We start from the raw sequence: 20,758 nt of genomic DNA, 5'->3' as shown, positions 1-20,758 counted from the left end.
TGCGACCTCATGGAAGACGAACACTTATTTGTTTTCTCATGTCTACTTGGCCAAATCCTCTGGGATTTCTTTTGAATGTTATTACATCTCAAAGCAGTGACGAATCTAAGAATTTCATAGAGAGAGATCACATTTCGAGTACAAGGTCAGCCCTTAAATTTCAAAGCCCAAGGTAAACCTTAAATATGGGGTCATCGATAATTTTTTTGACAATAAGTGAAAAAGATAAAAATCACTTAAATAAAGTTAAACCTTTATTGTAAAATTGTTGTTTTTGAATTAAGATCATGTAACCGGAAAAAAAAAAAAAAACTGGCTAAGAATATGGAAAAAGTATATATCATCCTATAATTGCAGTCATAATCAACTTTCAAAAATGTCTATGCTAGTACTTTTAAAATTGAAAGTAAGAGGAAAAAATTAAAACGAAGTCAAATAGCTTTAATCATACTAACATTTTATTATACAGTGTATTGTAAAAGCAAGTTTCAAACCACACCTCTTGTGAAGGTTTATCTCTCACCACTACACCAGTAATCATTATGTTAAAATTGGCAACATATATATTATCTATATATTATTGTAACAACCTAGATTTTTGCCCTATTTTTTTGAATAAAGAAATTATTTTTAATCAAATAGTCTATAGTAATTGATTAATTATTTTAAAGGGTAATTAGATTAAACTAGAATCTAGATTAATTTTTGGTGTTTAAAATTAGTTTAGCATATACGTTACTCCCTCTGTCACAAATTGTTTGTTCGGTCTGCAAAACGATAACTTAAAAATAATGCAATTTTTTAAAGAAAAATTCAAACTTTTTTTTACAAATTAATAGAACTCATTGATATCTAGTAAGTTGTTAAAAGACTTTTGAATTTTTCTTGCCAAAATCGTATTATTTTTAAGACTCCGTTTTGCGGATTGGACAAATATTTTGGGACGGAGGGAGTATTAATTAGCTTGTAACTATATGTGTGTGTCTATATCTATATAATAAAATAGAGCTGTGTTTGAATCCAAAAGACAACCAACGCTCTAGATTTATCCTCATGCCTACATAAATCTCTACCCTTCATCCTATAAAAGGCATTTTGGTAAACACCTAATCCATCCAAGGGCTATCATAAATGGCATTTTAGTAAAATTTTACTTAAATTGATTTCCAAAATTTGAAACACGCTGAGTTGGAACCCTAGCGGCACCATCTCACTCTCCTTCTGTCTCCCTCAGTCCCCTTCTCTCTCGCGGCTCTCTCTTCGATAGACCCATCGCATCCCTCTGTCGACTCCCTTTCTCTCCCTCCGACCAAACCCTAAGTCCCCGTGGGACCTCTCGGCATCGACGGCAGATGATCAGTTCCACTTCAGTCAAGATCAGTAGGCCATTCTGGCGGCGAAGCTTCGGCAACACCAGATCAGCGGCGGCGGAGGGAGTTGTCCGGTGGCAGTAGTGGCCAAGTTGTCATTGCTTCAACAACAGTTGCTGTTTCAGCCCAGAGGTGTTGCCGTGGGGGTTTTCAGTGATTCGAATCAGAGTGTTTGCACCAAACGGAGCAAGTACTACGATTATTGCTCTCATCATCATTTATGGAGTTCAAATCAACACCAATAACAATAACTCTGTAAAAGGCGAGAGGTACATATATATTTAATGCCATCACACAGTTTCTTCTTTTTGTGATTGGTTCTCTAAAACAGCTAACGAAAATCTTGATTGCTTTATTACTTAGATGTAAATCTGCCGGTTTCGTTACCGGTTCCATGTAAATCTGTTGGTTTCGATATTTTGAGTGACTTCGATTAATATATTTCGTGAATTGGCTTGCGTATGGACTGATAAATTAGGCCTTGAATTGTTATTCCTGTTTTGTCGATGAAGGTGTTTAGTTCGAGAATAGGAACCGTAAGGGGGACTGAGGGAAATTAACCATTGATTGCCCGCCCCTTGAGCGTCGTACTTGAAAACTCTAAGTGAACAGAGCCTAGGTTCTTTTATGATGGTGGCCACTTAGCTCTTCAATCACACATTAAAAGGGTAAGAAAAAAGAAAGAAAGAAGTACACGGTTGTGTCATGGAATGGAAATTTAGTGGAATTACTTGGTTGGAGTTTTGGAAAAATCGTAAATGGACTGATTCGAACCATTGTTTTTCCCTTTTACGTGAGTATCATCTGTTATTGCCATTTTTTGCTACATGTATAGATTTGGACATCCTTTCTTTTTTCCAGTCCGTCTAACTTCTTAATTATTGGCGTTTGATTCAGGCATTGTTTGCTTGAAGGTTTCATTTCATGCTCTCAAGTTTACGACATCAATATTAGACTCGGTAACAAGTTTACATAGAGGATGGAGGTCGACGAAGGACCTTAGCTTTCTCTTCATTTTGAAGTGGGGGAGGGCAAATTGTTGTATGGAGGTAAAAAGTTTACGAATATACTAAGGTAATGAACAAGTAGATACAACTGCACTTCTTGATATGAAATCCTTTTTTTGATCCAAAACATTTGAAGGATGGAGCTTCCTTTGTTTAGTTGATTGATGGATCTTAAAACTTATTTCTATTCATTGTTTGTTTGTTTAGTTGATACGTTGTTTTATTTAATTTCTCAAATTAGCTCTCCTAATGATGTTCTATGTGTATTTAACCCCTCCTATGTTCCTCTCCCCCCCTCCCCCCCCTCCCAAAAATATAATAATAATAATAATAAACAAAACTGCACTTCTTGATATGACATCCTTTTTTTGATCCAAAACATTTAAAGGATGGAGCTTCCTTTGTTTAGTTGATTGATGGATCTTAAAACTTATTTCTGTTCATTGTTTCTTTGTTTAGTTGATACGCTGTTTTATTTAATGGCTCAAATTAGTACTGATGTTCTATGCGTATTTAACCCCTCCTGTATTTCCACCGTGTTTCCACGCCCCCCTCCCCCCCCCCCCCCCCCGCCCCCCACACACACACCACCACCACCACCACCAACAACAACAAAATCTAATGGACACACCACATGATTTCCCCAGTGTGTCGGACACGGATACACTGTTTATTTAATGCCACATGAAGCCTATAATTTTGCTCTTAATTTGTTTCCTGAATGGTAGGACGATAATCTCCTTATGAGGTTCTTTGTGGCTTGAATCCTTTTTATGTAGGATATATTCTTGATGATATCAAAACAAAAATATTCTTGATGATGGGGTATGAGGGTTCTCTGATATGAGCAGAAGATGAATCCGATTTTAAAGTGAACAATATTTATGGTGATTGCTCTTTACGAACTTTTGATTTAACGTGAATGATGCAATCGATAAAAAATGAATAGAAAGAGGGAATTAATGCAAATCCGATGGCCATCTTCCACTTTTGTGGGTAGTAGTTGGATGGGGGTGGGTGATGGGGTTCTTTTCACATATCAGGGATAGATTCTTTGGTGGTTGGCTTCAAAATGGAGGGAGACAAATGAGTGGACTTTCTCTAATTGCATACTTTGTTTGTTCTTTGCCTTCTATAATTTAAGCCTTGATCTGTTCTGATTTGTTTGATCAAACTGGCTACAAATGTGGTTTATTACGTATGATTTATTAATGGGCATACAGATTGGTAGGAGGTGGGATTATACAACTAACAACTATTTGCTTTGATAGGTGATACCAGCGGCTTACCTGGAGTGTTTTGCAAAATCAAATGTGCAAAACTCTAATCCCTTATCCAGCTACGTACTTGGGCATAATTTAAGCCTTGATCTTCTCTTTCCTGCTATATTCTCTAGCAAAATCAAAGGTGCGAGGTAAGAACCTGTAATCCATTATCCAGTTAGCACCCTTTTTCTTTTTCTTTTGGTCAACACATTACACAGATATTTTTTTGTTCAGATATAGTTGGGTTATAGGTGTTGAAATCCATGTTCCAAAGTGCTGAAGTTGATATAAAAGCTGGATGGTTTGAGTTTATGTGCAACTAGGGTTCAAAAATTTTGTTTTTCTCTACACACCACTAAACCCCAGGGGAGTTTACTCGACCCATTCCCCAATCTCCCACACTGGTCAAGTAAGTGTGCGACTCCGTATGAGGACCTCCTTACCTTCTGCCCTCTCTTCGTTCACACGGTTCTCAAAGCAGAGGAGGAAGGGTGGGTAGCAGGTACCATGAGCCCAAAGTTTTGTAAATAAAACATAGGCTTAGTAATGTGGGTTCTCTATGAATATTTGAATGGATCGACACTGAACGAGGGAGAGGGATATGAAGCTCCTTCAAGTAATTTTGGTTCTTTGTGTTTTCTTTTGTGCGATGGAAGTATGACTAACCTATGAGGTGAATGTTCTTCTCATTAGCTAAGGGTTCTCCTTTTGCTTTCTACATCACTAAGTAGGTCAAGTCAGCGTGCTGTTGTAGAAGTTTCCACATTGTCTAGCATTTTCTATTACTATAATTGAAAACAAAATGATGTCACTAGGCTCTCGATAATGCTATCCATTTTTATCATCTCTACTTTATTTACCTATGAACTTGACTAACGAAGTTAAGGACCCCCAAGATAAATAATTTTATTCTCTAACCTCTTTTGGCACTATTCGAGGAAATTTTTTCCTACAAAATCTATATTCGCAGGTGTCGTTTTTTAATCCTGGAATCATACAGCTGGATAAGGGAGCACATGTAGCTTTGTGGGCTGAAAGGATAAAAAGATCATGCAGCGATGATCAGTTAAAGTAAAGTATGTCAATTGTGAACTTTAGTATAAGGGTATTTGGCTTCATGTATGACCTTTAAGTTGTATGAACGATAATACATCTATCGCATATGCAGTTGCCTATCATCGAAATAAATTTGGTTGTGCTTTGGAGCATTGTGCATGGTATTGCTTATCGGGTCAAGTTTTGAATTGATGGGTTTTAAGTTGAATGCACGATTATACATCTTTTGTCACCTATAAAAAAAATACATCTTTTCTTTATTTTTGTTAGGCTTACTCTAGCTCTGAATAAAACACTTTAAGATTGGTTATTTGGAATAGAGCGGCTTTGGTGAAGAAGTTCAAATTTTTTGAAAGCTTGGTGTTTACAAGAGGACGACTTGGGTGAAGTCTCCTATATTTGCTGACGTCACGATCTAGCTCACAACATGGCTTTACTCTCTCTTTTTTTGGTACTCTATAAGTGGGCAACCCTTTAAATTGCATTTTGCTTAGCTTAAAGAAAACTTTGATGGAGTTAAATTGGATTCGTGGAATAGAATTGGATAGTGTCCTTTGTTGATGTTGTCAATTGAGACTATATTACATTTACCCGTGCCTTCAGGCACGGGCATTCGCTAGTATATTTATAATGTATACCCATCCCACAATTTATGGGATTATGCTCCCTTCTCCTCTCCTTTATCTCTCCCGATTCTATCTCTCTCACTTTCCTCCCACATTCCATCACCTTCACCCATATAATCTCACTCTCCTACCTTTCTCCACTGCTCCCCCTATATCACTCCACGTGCACTACAAAACCAAACCCATCTTTACCATTCCCATTTTATTCGGCTGAGAGAGAGAGAGAGAGAGAGAGAGAGAGAGAGAGAGAGAGAGAGAGAGAGAGAGAGAAATCTGAAAAGAAGAAGAGAAGAAATAGAAAAGAGAGATCACACCATTTTGTTTTTCAACCATATCACGTACCTCTATTCAAGGCATGTTTCTTCCTTGTTGATGTCATTTATAGGCCTGAGTTTCTTCACTAATGTTGTAGAGGGGATCGAGAGCTTAGATTCCAACCCAAGAATCGACCAAAACGGTGGATTGATAGAGTTATCCGTCCAAAGTTTGGTAAAATTCTCGAATTCTGATTTTCAGGAAGATTCAGCGACCCTTCTAAATCTCCATTTTTCTTCTACTTAGAGTGGTGTTCGGGCTTGGACTTCTTCACAAAAGTTGTAGAGCGTTTCAAGAGCTTCACGTTAAACACAAGAATCGTCCAAAACAACAGAGGTTTAGTCAAGCTATTATGGTCCAAAGTTGCTGCTACAATACTGATCTTTCGCCGCCAAAAGAAAACTCATCAGACTCCACCGCTGATTGTTTTTTCCGGATTAAAGGTAAAATAATCGCTCCCCTACTATCTCCGAAGTATATTATGTGATTACATATTGATTTTTTTGTTCCGGTATAAAAGAAATTGATTTCAACGTTGCGTGGCCGGAATGGTTATTCCTCTAGTTTTCTCGGCCATGACCAGTGAAACCAACGAACTGGGTTTCAAATCTTTCTTGTTAAAATCACACTTTGGCCCTCCTAATTACTCTAGTGTACTATTTTGGCCTAAAGAAATACATTAAGTTGCAATCGGCACCATTAGTTTCGGCTCAATAACATTTTCTTTATATTACCACTAGGGTGTAACATTAGCAACTGAAAATGGTAAATATGTTATGATAATATTTACAAGTCACAAATAATAGATTTATTCCGTTTATAAATGTGATATCATTATCTTAGTTATAATGATTTTAAGAATTTTAATTATAAAAGAACATGAGGATATACAATTTCTTTAGAGATAACCAATAAAATCTTAAAGGTATCGGCCTAATCATAATTAAAATATTATGTGTTTACTTACTTGTACAATATTATTTGATATGTACTTTTTATCTCATTGAAAATATATCATGGTATGAATTGAGCTGTTATTGATTGTATCATGTCATACGTGTTAGAATGGACCTAGATTCACGGGATGGTTACAAGCAGTTATTCACGTAGACGATGTTAAGTAATGAAAAACTGGTAATTGATAAAGTTTTGAGATGTGAAATTGTGGATTATGATTTGAGCCATGGCTATGGCAAGGGTAACCATTGGGGCCCGGTGTTGAAAAAGGGTAACCAATAGGGCCATGTGTTGAAAAGGGTTACCTGCAGAGCCTGGTGATGAGATATATTGTGACACTAACGTATGATACGTCATGAAAAGTTTCTCTTCGACGAAAGGAATGGGTCCCATGAGACGATTGCTTGACGATTTTCTAGTCCTAAATTAATGGGTTGCCCCAAGCGTAGGGTGGAGACCGACGTAGCACAATATCCCGTAAGTCCGGAGTCGAATCCCCAGAGACGGTGATGTGTGATGGCTAAAAACTCAGGTTGTTACTGATTAAACTAGCACTTAAGTAGCCACCCCTTGTCGATTTATGTGGAGATTAATTAAAACCTAGAAAATTGATTGTACTTATCAAATAATTAAAAAGGAGGTACGGTCGTAGGGTTCACAGCACTCGCAATCAATCTAGATTAGCCTACTCTATTCAGTGTTCTTAAAACGTTCGATTTTAGTGAGAAAAAGATATCCCGAAAGATGCAAATCCTTATGGTTGCCGTTCACCCATACGCAGCGAATAATGGGTTTTGGACCCCCATTCTCCCGTTCACATGGGCTCCAACAATGCTCAGATTCGTCTAACGAATGTTCTTTATTATCCTAAAATTGTTTTTCCTTTATTGTTTAAAAATAGGAGTAGTGCCCGAATTGGTCACAGTGTGCTAATCACCCTGCGACCCTACCTATACAACTACTCACTAATCATTGCGCATAAAATAAAAGAAACCCTAACTTGAAATATGCTTCTATTGCATGAGATGAAAAATAAACAGAATATTATCAACTAATCAAATATCAGCGAATAACTTTTATTAAAAACAGAAATTAAAACCAATTACCAGAATGCAAATAATTGAATAAAACTTCAAAACTTGAAAGAATGAAAACAACTCACAAGAAAAACTAAACAATATTCGGAAGAAAGAAATCTTGATGGCACCAGTTCATAGCCCCCAACTCGCAGTCGGCGCTTTTTTTATGTTTCATTCGTGGGAATCCTTATGGCAACTTCCTTTTTCTTCCGTAATCTACTGCAGTCAGTAGGTGAATTGTTTATATAGGGGTTAAGGGCTTTAATCACACAAAGGCCCTTTGGACTTCATAAAATAATATATGAACCATTCAATTTTGAATTATTTCGTATTAAACCCCAAACTTCTTTAAAATCTTCTTTTTGTTTAAAGTCTCGGACAACGGGCTCGAGCAACCTATAAACATAAAAACACATAATAAAAATCAGTTAACAAATATAAAAAACAAACTAATAAATGTATATTGGAGGGCCAAAATATGTATATTTTGGCAAAGGTGCGCACCAATCCCTCGAAATAAAGGACGTGCTCATACGGATCCTTATTCTCCTTCCCATAAAACAGGGGAAGGGCATTATGCGTACCAGGCTTAATGGTGGCAAAACAATTGGTCCGAGAGGAGTGGTCCTCTTCGGATGCATGTGCTCACGCATCGACTTCTGCTCTGTCATCGGTGTTTCGATTACTAAATCGACAAAAAGGTTGTCGATATTAAAAGACTCAATACTGGCTGACACTTCCTAAACTACGGGGATCGGCTCTCTATCTATGGAGATTAGACGCTTGGTGTTATCCCGGTAGTACTTGGGCTTCAGAGGTGATTGATTTCCTATAATGGAGGATTACTTAACTCTACCTATGATGACTCAAAAAAAAAAAAGAGCCAAGGAGAAAACAAATAACCAAAATAAATAAATAACTATTCGAATTCTTAACACACGTTACTGTCCTCAGCAACGGCGCCAAAAATACTTAACGATTTCCTAATCCTAAATTAATGGGTTGCCCCAAGCGTAGGATAGAGACCGATGTAACACAATATTCGGTAAGTCCAGAGTCGAATTCACAGAGATGGTGATGTGTGCTGACTAAAAACTCGGGTTGTTACTGTTTAAACTGGCTCTTAGGTAGCCACCCCTTGTCGATTTATGCGAAGATTATTTAAAACCTAGAAAATTGATTGTACTTTTCAAATAATTAAAAAAGAGGTACGGTCGTAGGGTTCATAGCACTCGCAATCAATCCGGATTAGCCTACTCCATTCAGTGTTCTTAAAACGTTCGATTTTAGTGAGAAAAAGATGCCCCGAAAGATGCGAATCCATATGGTTGCCGTTCACCCATACGTAGCGAAGAATGGGTTTTGGACCCCCGTTCACCCGTTCATATGGGCTCCGACAATGCCCGAATTCGTCTAACGAATGTTCTTTATTATCTTAAAATTGCTTTTCCTTTATTGTTTGAAAATAGGAGTAGTGCCCGAATTGGTCACAGTGTGCTAATCACCCCGTGACCCAACTTATACAACTACTCACTAATCATTGCGCATAAAATAAAAGAAACCCTAACTTGAAACATGCTTTTATTGCATGAGATGAAAAATAAACAGAATATTATCAACTAATCAAATATCAGCGAATAACTTTTATTAAAAACAGAAATTAAAACCAATTATCAGAATGCGAATAATTGAATAAAACTTCAAAACTTGAAAGAATGAAAACAACTCACGAGAAAAACTAAATAATATTCGGAAGAAAGAAATCTTGATGGCACCAGTTCGTAGCCCCCAACTCGAAATCGGTGCTTTTTTTATGTTTCGTTCGTGGGAATCCTTACGGCAGCTTCCTTTTTCTTCCGTAACCTACTGCAGTCAGTAGGTGAATTGTTTATATAGGGGTTGAGATATTTAATCACACAAAGGCCCTTTGGACTTCATGAAATAATATATGAACCATTCAATTTTGAATTATTTCGCATTAAACCCCAAACTTCTTTAAAATCTTCTTTTTGTTTAAAGTCTCAATCAACGGGCTCGAGCAACCTATAAACATAAAAATTAATAATAAACATCAATTAACAAATATAAAAAAAACTAATAAATGTATATTAAAGGGCCAAAATATGTATATTTTGGCACTTATCAATGGTTATAGTTAGTGAAACATTAATGTATGATACGCTATAGAAAGTTTCTCTTTGGAGAAGAAAATGGGTCTATAAGACGGTTATAGTTAGCGTGGGGTAGTGTATGTCCGACCCTAATGTATAATACGTCATGGAAAAACTTGATCCTCCTGTTATGGTTTTAAATGAGAACATGTTTGGTACATAATAACTTAGGTGCGCTCACCTTAGGACCCTGGTACAAGATAAGCAAAAGAAAGGATGGTCCCATGAGACGGTTGTAGTTAGCAGATGTGGGAGGAAAGGATCTTGTGCAGATGATCCTTAGATTTCAGGTAAGTCGATGGATAGTAAAGAAAAGGACGATGTGTTGTTAATCTCTATCTTTTGTGTATTATAAATTATTATATTGTTGATTTGCTTATTGTAACGTAAGGGGTTAGTAGGGTTAAGATTATCTATTGAGTTTCAAAACTCATTATAGTACCGTTGGGCTGGCGTTTTATGCCAAGTAATCAAGAGACCGAAGGACATAATCCGCTGCAAGATGATCTGTACCAGAGTAAGGACTTCCCAACTGAGGAAGGGGAGTTTGTTGAGCCTTGGTTGCCTTATGTGGGCACACGCCCCTAAAATTTGTATAAAATAGGGTGCGCCCTTTTGGAAAAGCGCGGCGAAACGCTCAATTCAGAGTCGCCACTTGGGTTTGTGATATGCCACCCAAGGAACTGAACTTGAGACATTTTTTTCACGTTGTTTGATTTTGTAAAAGGCGTAGACTGGTCCGTCATCACATTGATATCTGAAGTTCGGGAGCCAGGTTACGAGAGGGGAAGAGTTTTAAGGCACCCCTCTCGCCTAATCTGGAGATCGGTCTCTACTCGGGCATTTGTAAAACGTTTGTTGTTCTCTCTCATTAATCGATTTTTAGCCAGTTAGGGTGGGAGAATAGTTAAAGGGGATTAAAACTGTAACATATTGGCAGGATGTGACAAAATAGTATGCTCACTTTATTGAAACATGTAGTATATGATGAAAACAGACTTCTGTGAGAGTTTTAAACAGACCGGATGACGCTGTTCTGGAGTGACGTGCGCAAGAAGAAAATAATATGTACTGATCAAGTCACTGCATGTTGTTTTAACCTGCGTACGCCACTTACAAACTTGTGTACGCCAGTAAGCCTAAGCCCACAGTTCTTATTTTCATTCCTTTGGGTTTTGGAAATGACCAGTGTACACTCAGGACAAACCAAGTAGTCTATATTACAGATAATATACAATTTTAAGCAGTTTGAAAAAGCTCAGAGGCCAACAAAAGAATAGAACCTCCCCTAAATAGTGTTGGGGATAAAACAGAGGGCAAAGCCTAGTTTCCATACATGGGTCAGCCACTGGTCAGGGTTTGACCAGCATACGCGGGTAAACCACTACAGTACGCCAGTTTAAGCCATTTGACCAGTGCTAGGCTTTGCACTTTCTGGGTTCTGAGACATGTTCAGAAAGACTCCAGAGGTATTCCATAATAGAAGGTATGAGTATAGAAACACAACTAACAGTTTTAACAAAGAAAAGCAATAAATTGATTTTTAACATGCTTCATGGTGATTAATTTGAACAGAAAGACATAAAACAGTTAGACACTGATCCCTACGCCAGTTTTACATGTACTGCCATTACTGGCGTACGCATATTGATGACTAGGGTGCATCAGTTCTAACCACTAATGGTTTTGAAACCTTGCCAACTTTAGGGCCAGGACTGGTATTGATTACCAGCCTTAACCCTACCAGCCCCCCTCAGGGATCAGAACAGAGAGTATTGTCAAGGTGTTATACCTTTGATTTTGAGTTTGAAAGATGTTTGAGTTTGAATAGGGGCTTGAAGGATGAATGGAGAGTGTATAGGAATGTAGTGGAAGTATGGAAGTTGTGTTGTTTTGTTAACACCTTTCTTTTGCAAGAAAGAGATGAACATAAGAGAGTAGGATTCTTAACACTTAACAAATTGGTAACCAAACTTGTAACCCTTTGCATGGGATACAATAGGGGGTATTTATAGGAGATATGGAGGGAATGAGGGGTGTAACCAACTGGTTTGAGGGCTGGTTGGGTTTGAGTGCAAGCCTCCCTCTCATTCAGTGATGGAGGAAAAGTGATGGAGGTTATGTGTGAGAGGGGGAACATCCCCCTGCCACGAGGTCAACTTCAGACGAATAAACAGGGTGTTGGGATGCCCCAAAAGTCTTGTGATTATGGTTGAATAAAGATGATGGGACTAGCTTTGACCAGCATACGCAGGTGAATAACCTGCGTATGCGAATCCAATATGCCCTGTTGATAAGCACACAACAATGCCATTAAGGGTGCGCTAAGTCCTCAATTTAGTTTGATTTCATCGTTAAATTAGTCATTTTTATTTGATATTGCACGTAAGGTTTGTTTTTAGTGTTTTCAGGTAAATCGTGTGAATAAGGCATGTTTTGACGTCATGGATGACCCGAGTGCATCCAAATACCCGAGGAACTAATGAAGACCCTGTCAGCCCCTGAAAATCTGTCTAAGTATGGAGAAATGACTTTTCGAAAAAATATCAATTTTTAAGATAAAAAATGGCGGTAATTGATCCTTGAATTTTTCTAATAGCAACGTCAAATTTGTAAGGTTTTATTCAAAGAGCAAGATCATATTTTGAGTCATTTCTTCTATAGAAAAGCGTGTTATTTTCTATTTTACACTAAAAGTTGGGGTCAACATTTTGATTGGATTGAAATCTCAAAATTCTTGTAATGCCATTGTTTCCAAATGGGGGGTACTTCCTTATTTTCATTAAATAAATTAAAGTAAAGAAAATGTAAAAGAAATGTTTAAAATGAAGTCTTTACTTAAGTTTAGAGAATGAAAATAAGATGCAGTGAAAGATGTTGGGTGCTGTGAAAGCTGCTGGGAGCTGTGAAGCTAAAGCTAGAGCTAAAGGATTCGGTATCGATACTAAGGAAAAAGAGGTATCGGTACCGAGGAGCTTAGAGGCGACAGTTAGCCTGCTCGGTATTGGTACCATCTATTTCACTCTATCGGTACCGAGAGCCTTCGAAGCAGAATCTTTGGAGCATCTTTGGGATATTCTGTGCATAAAACAGGGGCAATATAAATACCCCGTTATGCCACCATTGTACGATTTGGACAGAAATGTACCTATTTTTTGATCTAGAATTAGATTTGCTTGCTTTTTGAATTGTTCTTCATTTTTCCAGCTTTGAATTTTCATTTTCTGCCTTAGTTAATTTAGTTTTGTTGTTGTTATCATCATTAAAGTTGCAGCTACTCTTCCAATCTATCATAATCTTTAGTTTATTTCAAGTTTTGTTATTCCATTATGTTAGCTAGAGTTTTGCTTGCTTTTATCTCTCTAGATATGAGTGAATAGTTTTTCAAGATTAGGTCATGGGGTGATTAATACCTCATGGCTTGAGTTAAATTTATTTTTCTCATCATAAAGTTTGAATATTTGGTTCGAAAATTGATGTGTAGTTCGAATTTGTTTGTCAAATTGCTAAAGTGTTAACCTCCTTGATCATGTGTAGTTAAGGGCGAGCCTATTTATCACACATGATGCTTGGAACTCTGTCGCTCAAAATGTTTGCCAAATGAATTCTAGAGCTAGCTTGATAATCGAACCGTATATCTTCCGGGTTGAGAACCTTAGTTGAGTATCTCAAACCAAGTAGTAGGATGAGAAGAGTGATTTAACTTGAGTCGTGGATGTTAGGATATCCTAGACCTATCCTGTCTTTTATTCTAGTTAATTCGCTTAAATTTAGCCTTTTAATTTCCACCGCTTAAAGTAAAACAAAGTTGGTTGTCTAAAGGCCGAAAACCTTGCTTACATCTACAAATCCAACCAAGCCGTATTAAATATTTCCTTGGGTACGATCCCGATCTTTCGGATTATTATGTTTCAAATGACGTATTAAGCTCTACGCTTGGGGCGTTATTCCTTATATCAGAGCGCACGAAGCACCTGCCCCGGTCAATGGTCAAAACTGACCAATGACTGACACGTGGCAATTGGACCAGCGTACGCCAGTTGTACACTAGCGTATGCAGGTAAGGTTTTACTGAGACTTTTTGGCTGAAGTTTAAAGGGTTTTTAATGCTCAAAACTCAAACATACTAACATTCTCGGGGTATTCTTGATCTTATTCATCATCGGGGAATCAAATACTGTAAGTAAACTAATCTGGGAAGTCCAAAATAGGGTGTCTACACCTTATCCTCAGAAGCTCTGTTAATTTAAAGTATTGTTATTTGAATTTCCAAAAGTATTATCACATTTGTCAAATTTTGTTTTATTTTGTTAGGTTGTAAGACAGTTAAGTAGTTTTGAATTTGGTATTTGAGATTTCTACTGCTAAACTCTGTTTGATAAAATTTCATTTCTCAAATCAGTTTTATGGATTATAAAATCAATTATAAATGATTTAATTAACGTGTCCGAAAATCGGGGCATTACAATTATAAAACAGATCAGTAGGGTCATGTGACTCCCTTATGCCTACATCTGATCCACCCCTGCCTTAGAGAAGAAAATCAAACTAGAAAAACAGAAAGAAGATTCCAATCAACTGAATCCGATCTCAAAAAATCACATTCAGAGTCTCAACAGAAGTTTCGACAACTGTTATCGTACTTCACGCGTTTGATTGAATTGTTGTTGAAATCCTGGCCACAGTCTTAATGCTGGAATTCCCAAGGATGGAAGGAAATAATACTACGACTACAGTGTTAGTCTTGGTGAAGTCAATGCTGTAAGTTTTATTCTTTATGGTGTTAGATAATTAACACTCTACGTTATGCCAGGACCTAGAACTATCATGATTATCACAATACAACCATTAAGGGGAAACTAAATAAATAAGAAAGGCGTATCCGAATCCAGTAATGCGGAACTTGAGCGATCCAGTGATTAATTGAACCAACCGTAATATCGCTAGAGCATTAAGCCCTAGGTGGAAAGCAGGTTTCTATCTCTTGCCTTACTTTCTAGCCTCTTAGTATATCACGTTAATTTGATAGAATCTTAGACGCTCTTTTATAGGCAAAGAGAGGACCAGTTTTCTTATTGACCATTGATACTAACTTCCCATCAAAGTATAGCGTATTTAGGAAACAACTTCTCTATTTGACCAATAGAATATATCTTAAGCATAATATATGGAAAATCCCATTAAACCCATAATTCATATGTGCCATATATAATACATGTGGGCCACCACAATGGCTAAATCAAAATTTAGTCTTACATTCTCCCACTTGACCCATATGATAACTTAAGTAGAGTTTAACAAGGTAAACATAAGGCGCGCCATAAGTCCATATCATATACATCACAATGATGGTCACAATCATAATACTATTATTAAACAACCCACTAGTGCAAGTCATGGCGGTTCTACATCACGATGATGTAGTTCCCTCCATGTACCACAATCACTAGCAAACTTTTTAACATAGTCTTTAAATGAGAAGCGTTTTCATTAGGTCCAACAATAATGTCTTTTGTCAAAGACTATTCCTATAAACATTAATCATTCACATACATGTACGTACTACACATTACAGGAAATTATCAGAAACACATAATTGAGATCTCTCAAAGTGTCGAATAATATTGTCATCATATTGCAATCCATAAATTTCAATTGCTATGGTTATGCTAGACCCATTCAATTAGCATATTTCTTAAACATCTTTGCACTAACCCACTCATTAGTGGATATGCAATCATAAGTTATGTGCTTATGCCTTTAGTGACACTTTTGTTTCTGAAATTTTTCTTAGAAAAGAAAATAGTTGCGGAATCATAAACTCCTAACGACTTGGTAATGGTGTCAACAACCCCAAATCCTAAGATAAGTTTCCCAACTGCCACAATTCTATCAACATAATCGATGAAGCAATGATAGCTACTTCAAAACTTTTATTTGCTCTTTCACATAATAGAAACAACTTATCAAAAGTAGACTTTCTACTATTAAAGCTTTTAACAAAAATCTGAATTTGAGTAGCTAATAAACTCAAGATCATCAGACTCCTTAATGTGAGCATATAACCTTTAGTTTAAAAGTTCATGAGAAAAACTTTTAGTGCAAACAACATAAATATCAGTATAGCAAACAGAACACCGTCAACATACACATTAAACATGTAAACTTACTCCTACTAATCTTTGGATATATACACCAGTTAATAGTGTTTAAGAGACCAATAGTATCAGCAAACATAAGAAACCAATGGTAGGAGCTTGTTTAAGTCCAAAAGTTGACTTCTCAAGTTTTTAACAAAGTGCTCTTTTACTTTAGTTGAGAAAACTTTAGGTTGATTCATATAGACTCTATCATTTTAACTCTCATTCAAAAAGTTATTTTCACGTCCAAATGTAACTCTAAATCATAAAGAGTTACCTCTCAATGCCACGATAATTTTCTGCAAGTTCTTCTCGCATATAAGAGATAAGAGCTCTTTACTATTATTTTTTTTTGATAAGCAAACTCTTTACTATTATGCCTCCTTTCTGAGTGTAATTCTTAGCCACAAGTTTGACTTTATAACATTCTATATTGCCCTCTAAGTCAAGTGTAGTCTTGAAGACCCACTTGCAACATACTTTCTAGTATCATTATGGCAATCCAACAAAATTTCAAACTTCATTATGTTTATTGGTTCAACTCATCATTCATGGCATCAATCCATTTAGTAAAATTATCACTTTATGTGGCTTGTGAAAATAAAATCGGATCAACAAGACAATCTTGTAGATAAATCAAATAATCATGCAAATAGCCAATCTCATGTGCCTTCGAGATATCCTTAATGCTATCTTCTGTGCTCTATTCGGGATCCGTTTAGAGAAGACTCTTCCAGGAACTCTGCAGCAAAATGGCATTGCGGAGCGAATGAACAGGACTCTGACAGAGCATGCACAGAGCATAAGGATATACGCGGGGTTGCCCAAGCAGTTTTGGGTAGACGCGAACAATACATCAGCATACTCAATCAACCATGGGCCATTAGTTCCATTGAACTTTAGGATACCGGAGGAGGTTTGGAGCGATAAAGAGGTAAATCTCTCACACTTGAAGATTTTCGATTGTGTTGCTTATGTCCACCTCAGTGACAAAATCAGAGACAAGCTAGATGCTAAGTCACTGAAGTGCACGTTCATTGGGTACGGCGGCGATGAGTTTGGTTATCGTCTTTGGGATGAGAAAAACAGGAAGATAATCAGAAGCCGAGATGTCATATTCAATGAGTTGGTGTTGTATAAGGACAGGATAGCAAACAATGCAATGGGAGTTCTACTCAAGATCGCGAGGGTCCTGCAGGGGTGGTCGCGCAAGAGGATCGCAAGGCACCTGAGTACTTTAGTTTGGAGGATCTTCCAGAAAGCAGTGGGGATGAGTCGGGATCTGACCGGATGGATGAGGCAGTCTCGCGGATAGAGGCTGGGGCAGTTCCAGAGACAACGTCTAGCTCACCGGCTGTCGTAGCAAGGAGATCAATTAGGGTACCCAAACCTAATCCAAAATACCTTTCGTCGCTGGATTATTAGCTTTTGACAGATAGCGGGGAACCATCTTGCTATGACGAGGCTTTATAGGTCGGTGATGCTGTGAAGTGGGAACGTGCTATGCAAGAAGAGATGGATTCTCTTCACTCGAATGTGACTTGGGAGTTGGCGAAGCTTCCCGCGGGGAAAAAGGCGCTACAGAACAAGTGGGTATACCGCGTCAAGTAGGAGAGCGACGGTAGCAAGAGGTTTTAGGCCAGATTGGTTGTGAAGGGCTTTCAACAGAAAGAAAGGGTTGATTTCACAGAGATTTTTTCCCCAGTTGTGAAGCTGACCACTATCAGAGTGGTATTGAGTTTGGTGACTGCTGAAAATCTCTACCTTGAGCAATTGGATGTTAAAACTGCGTTTCTTCATGGTGACTTGGATGAAGAAATCTATATGAAGCAACGTATTGGCTTCATTGAGAAGAGCAAGGAAGAGATGGTGTGCTGATTCAAGAATTGAAACAGGCTCCTAGACAGTGGTACAAAAGTTTAACGGTTTCATGCAGCGCAACGGCTACACAAGGTGCCACGCGGATCATTGTTGCTACCTTAAACAATGTAACGCGAGCTACATAATCTTACTACTCTATGTAGATGACATGCTTGTAGCAGGGTCTTATTTACGCGAGATAAACAAGTTGAAGCAACAGTTGGCAGCAGAGTTTGCTATGAAAGATCTGTGTGCAGCGAAGTAAATACTTGGAATGAGGATCAGTAGGGACAGAACTCAAGGGGTCTTGAAGTTGAGTCAAGCTGAGTATATTGAACGAGTTCTTGAAAGGTTCAATATGCAAAACTCAAAGGCAGTTGGCGTGCCTCTGGGAAGTCAGTTTAGACTTTCTGACATGCAGTCTCCAAAGACAGATGCTGAGAAGGAGCACATGGCCAAGGTACCGTATGCCTCGGCCATCGGTAGTCTGATGTACGCGATGGTCTGTACGCGGCCGGACATTGCCCACGCGGTGGGAGTTGTGAGCAGGTTTGCGAGCAATACGGGAAAGCAGCATTGGGAAGCTATCAAATGGTTACTGAGGTTCCTCCACGGGTCCGCGGATGTATCGCTGTGTTTTGGGAGAGCAGATTTGGTGGTGAGAGGATATGTGGATGCAGATTTCGCTAGTGATCATGATACAAAGCGAAGCACCATAGGATATGTCTACACTTTGGGATCAATAGCGGTGAGTTGGGTCTCGCGTCTGCAAAAGTTGGTAACTTTGTCCACGACAGAAGCTGAGTATGTAGCAATCACGGAGGCCGTTAAGGAGATGATTCGGTTGAAGGCTTTTCTGGGTGAGTTGGGTTTGAAGCAGGAGAACAGTGTTCTTTTCAATGACAGCCAGAGTGTTATACACCTTGCGAAAAATCCAATGTTTCATGCTAGAACGAAGCACATTGATTTGAGGTACCATTTCATTCGCTTGCTTTTGGAAGAAGGGGAACTGTTACTAGAGAAGATTTTGGGGAGTCAAAATCCAGCAGATATGTTGACAAAGTCGGTCACCATCGAGAAACTGAAGTTGTGCTCAACTTCAGTTGGCCTTCGCGCATGAGAAGTTGGAGGGCCAGGGTCGCACCAGGAGGGGTGAAGTTCACTACGTCTGCTATTGATTGAGGTTGTTGATATTGGTTTACTTTAGTTATCTTCAAGTGGGAGATTGTTGGGGATGCAGACAACTTTCAGCAACAGAGTTCAGCAACAAAGGTTTGTGACCAGCGCGGAGAGTTCCGGGACAGGTAGGCACGTGGTCAGGCTCGCGGCAGGTAGCGCATGACAGACAAGCTCGCGGCCAAGATGGGCCGTGGGCTACGGCCCAAGTTGGTTGGAGGGGTCCAGCTATTACTTAGGGTTTGCCTATAAATATTAGTTGTTGTATTCATTATTTTTTGAGCAGTTTGCTAGAGAACGAGCAGAAAAAGCGAGAGGCTGTTTTTGCTATACAGAGACAGAATTCTAGAGAGAGAGAGAGAGCAAGAGAAAACTTTTCTCAGAGAGGAAAGAGAAAACTTGTAATCTTTAGTTTTCTTTGTTCATAGTAGTCTGGTGTGGCTCCTGGGGACGTAGGCAAATTGCCAAACCTCGTATATCTGTGTATTCTGTTTTTCTGTTCCTCTCTCTTCCTTTTCTCAAGTTTGTTTTCTATGACGATAGTATCTCAAGATCCTGAAGTTTTTTTTTTTTGTTCGTTGCGAGTCTGAGCACGAGGCTCCAATTTCCCAACAGAATTGTGAAACGAATCACGACTATCACTAGGGTGAAAAAATCCAGTTAGATATTTCATCAATATATTCTTCTCGGTGGTTGATTTTTCACCCAAAATGCTACACACACAACGGTTGTGCGAAACTCTTTACACAACCAATTGCTACTCGTCCATTGTTATAATGGACGGTCCAGATTTACTCAGGGAATAAATAAACTATTCACACGAATAGTTCATGTTGCGCTTGGAAAACTTACGATGATAATAGTAGTAGTAATAATTATAGTAATTAGTCATTAACTTTATGACATAGAAAAATAGTCGAGGTGTGCTCAAGCTGACCCGAACATCCGGTTAACATAACCTATTGTAGTGGGAGTAGTTTGTTACCTGAGTGTGTGTATTACACTACCTGCACCCACAACTGTAAAAATGTCTCTCTCTTGGGCAAATTTACTCGATAGATTAGCGACGTATTCCGCCACGGCCTCAGCCACCTCCTCCTCCGTGGTCTACACATTCACCACCCCCTTCGCCGTCGACATTCCGGACATGATACCAGATAAGACGAGAGTAAGAGCGAAAGAGAGCGCGAAGCGCAAAACCATCACGGCACCCTTTTAACTTCCTCTGTTTGGTTTCAATGGAAAAGGAATGGAAGATGGGAATATGAGCATCAGGAGGAATATTAATAAAAGGAGAGTTAAAGTAATAAACTTCTTACTTCGGCTTCTAATTGAGTTAAAAGTCAATATTAACTTTTTTTTTCAAAAGAAAAGTATATTCTTAATATTAGTCATCGGATGAGTCGTTATTTTCCAAACACCAATGAAATATTGTCACATTCATTAAAAAAAAATCTAGTAAGGTTACATGCATTCATTAGGAGAGATGCATGAAAGCAACTTCACATCAATATGTGTAAAATATTGATTATATTATTTAATGGCCTTGGGCCACTGCAATGTGGTGCCCTAATACACTTCTTCACTACACATTTTGTGAGGTACGTACAATTAGTATTAAGCCCCTAGGAGTTCTAATTGAGCTAAACAAGTGTGGAATAGAGATTTCTCGCTTGATTGAGGCGTAAAGCAAACAAGGACCCATCCTACATCTTGCACACCATAGACATGTAGTA

General features: G+C 38.2%; 1 long non-coding RNA gene across 1 annotated transcript; it reads left to right on the top strand.

Annotated features, from left to right (window-relative positions):
* The first annotated feature begins 1,278 nt into the window (after window positions 1-1,278).
* Window positions 1,279-5,227, top strand: LOC131315623 (uncharacterized). The gene is made up of 4 exons (XR_009196834.1): window positions 1,279-1,639; window positions 2,268-2,444; window positions 3,649-3,791; window positions 4,613-5,227. It is a non-coding gene; the product is annotated as an uncharacterized LOC131315623 (long non-coding RNA).
* Window positions 5,228-20,758: the final 15,531 nt, after the last annotated feature.

This window comes from Rhododendron vialii, chromosome 1a (assembly GCF_030253575.1).
Source record: "Rhododendron vialii isolate Sample 1 chromosome 1a, ASM3025357v1".
NCBI lineage: Eukaryota > Viridiplantae > Streptophyta > Magnoliopsida > Ericales > Ericaceae > Rhododendron > Rhododendron vialii.
Note: the sequence above shows the minus strand (reverse complement) of the source record. Positions and strands in the feature narration are given on the sequence as shown.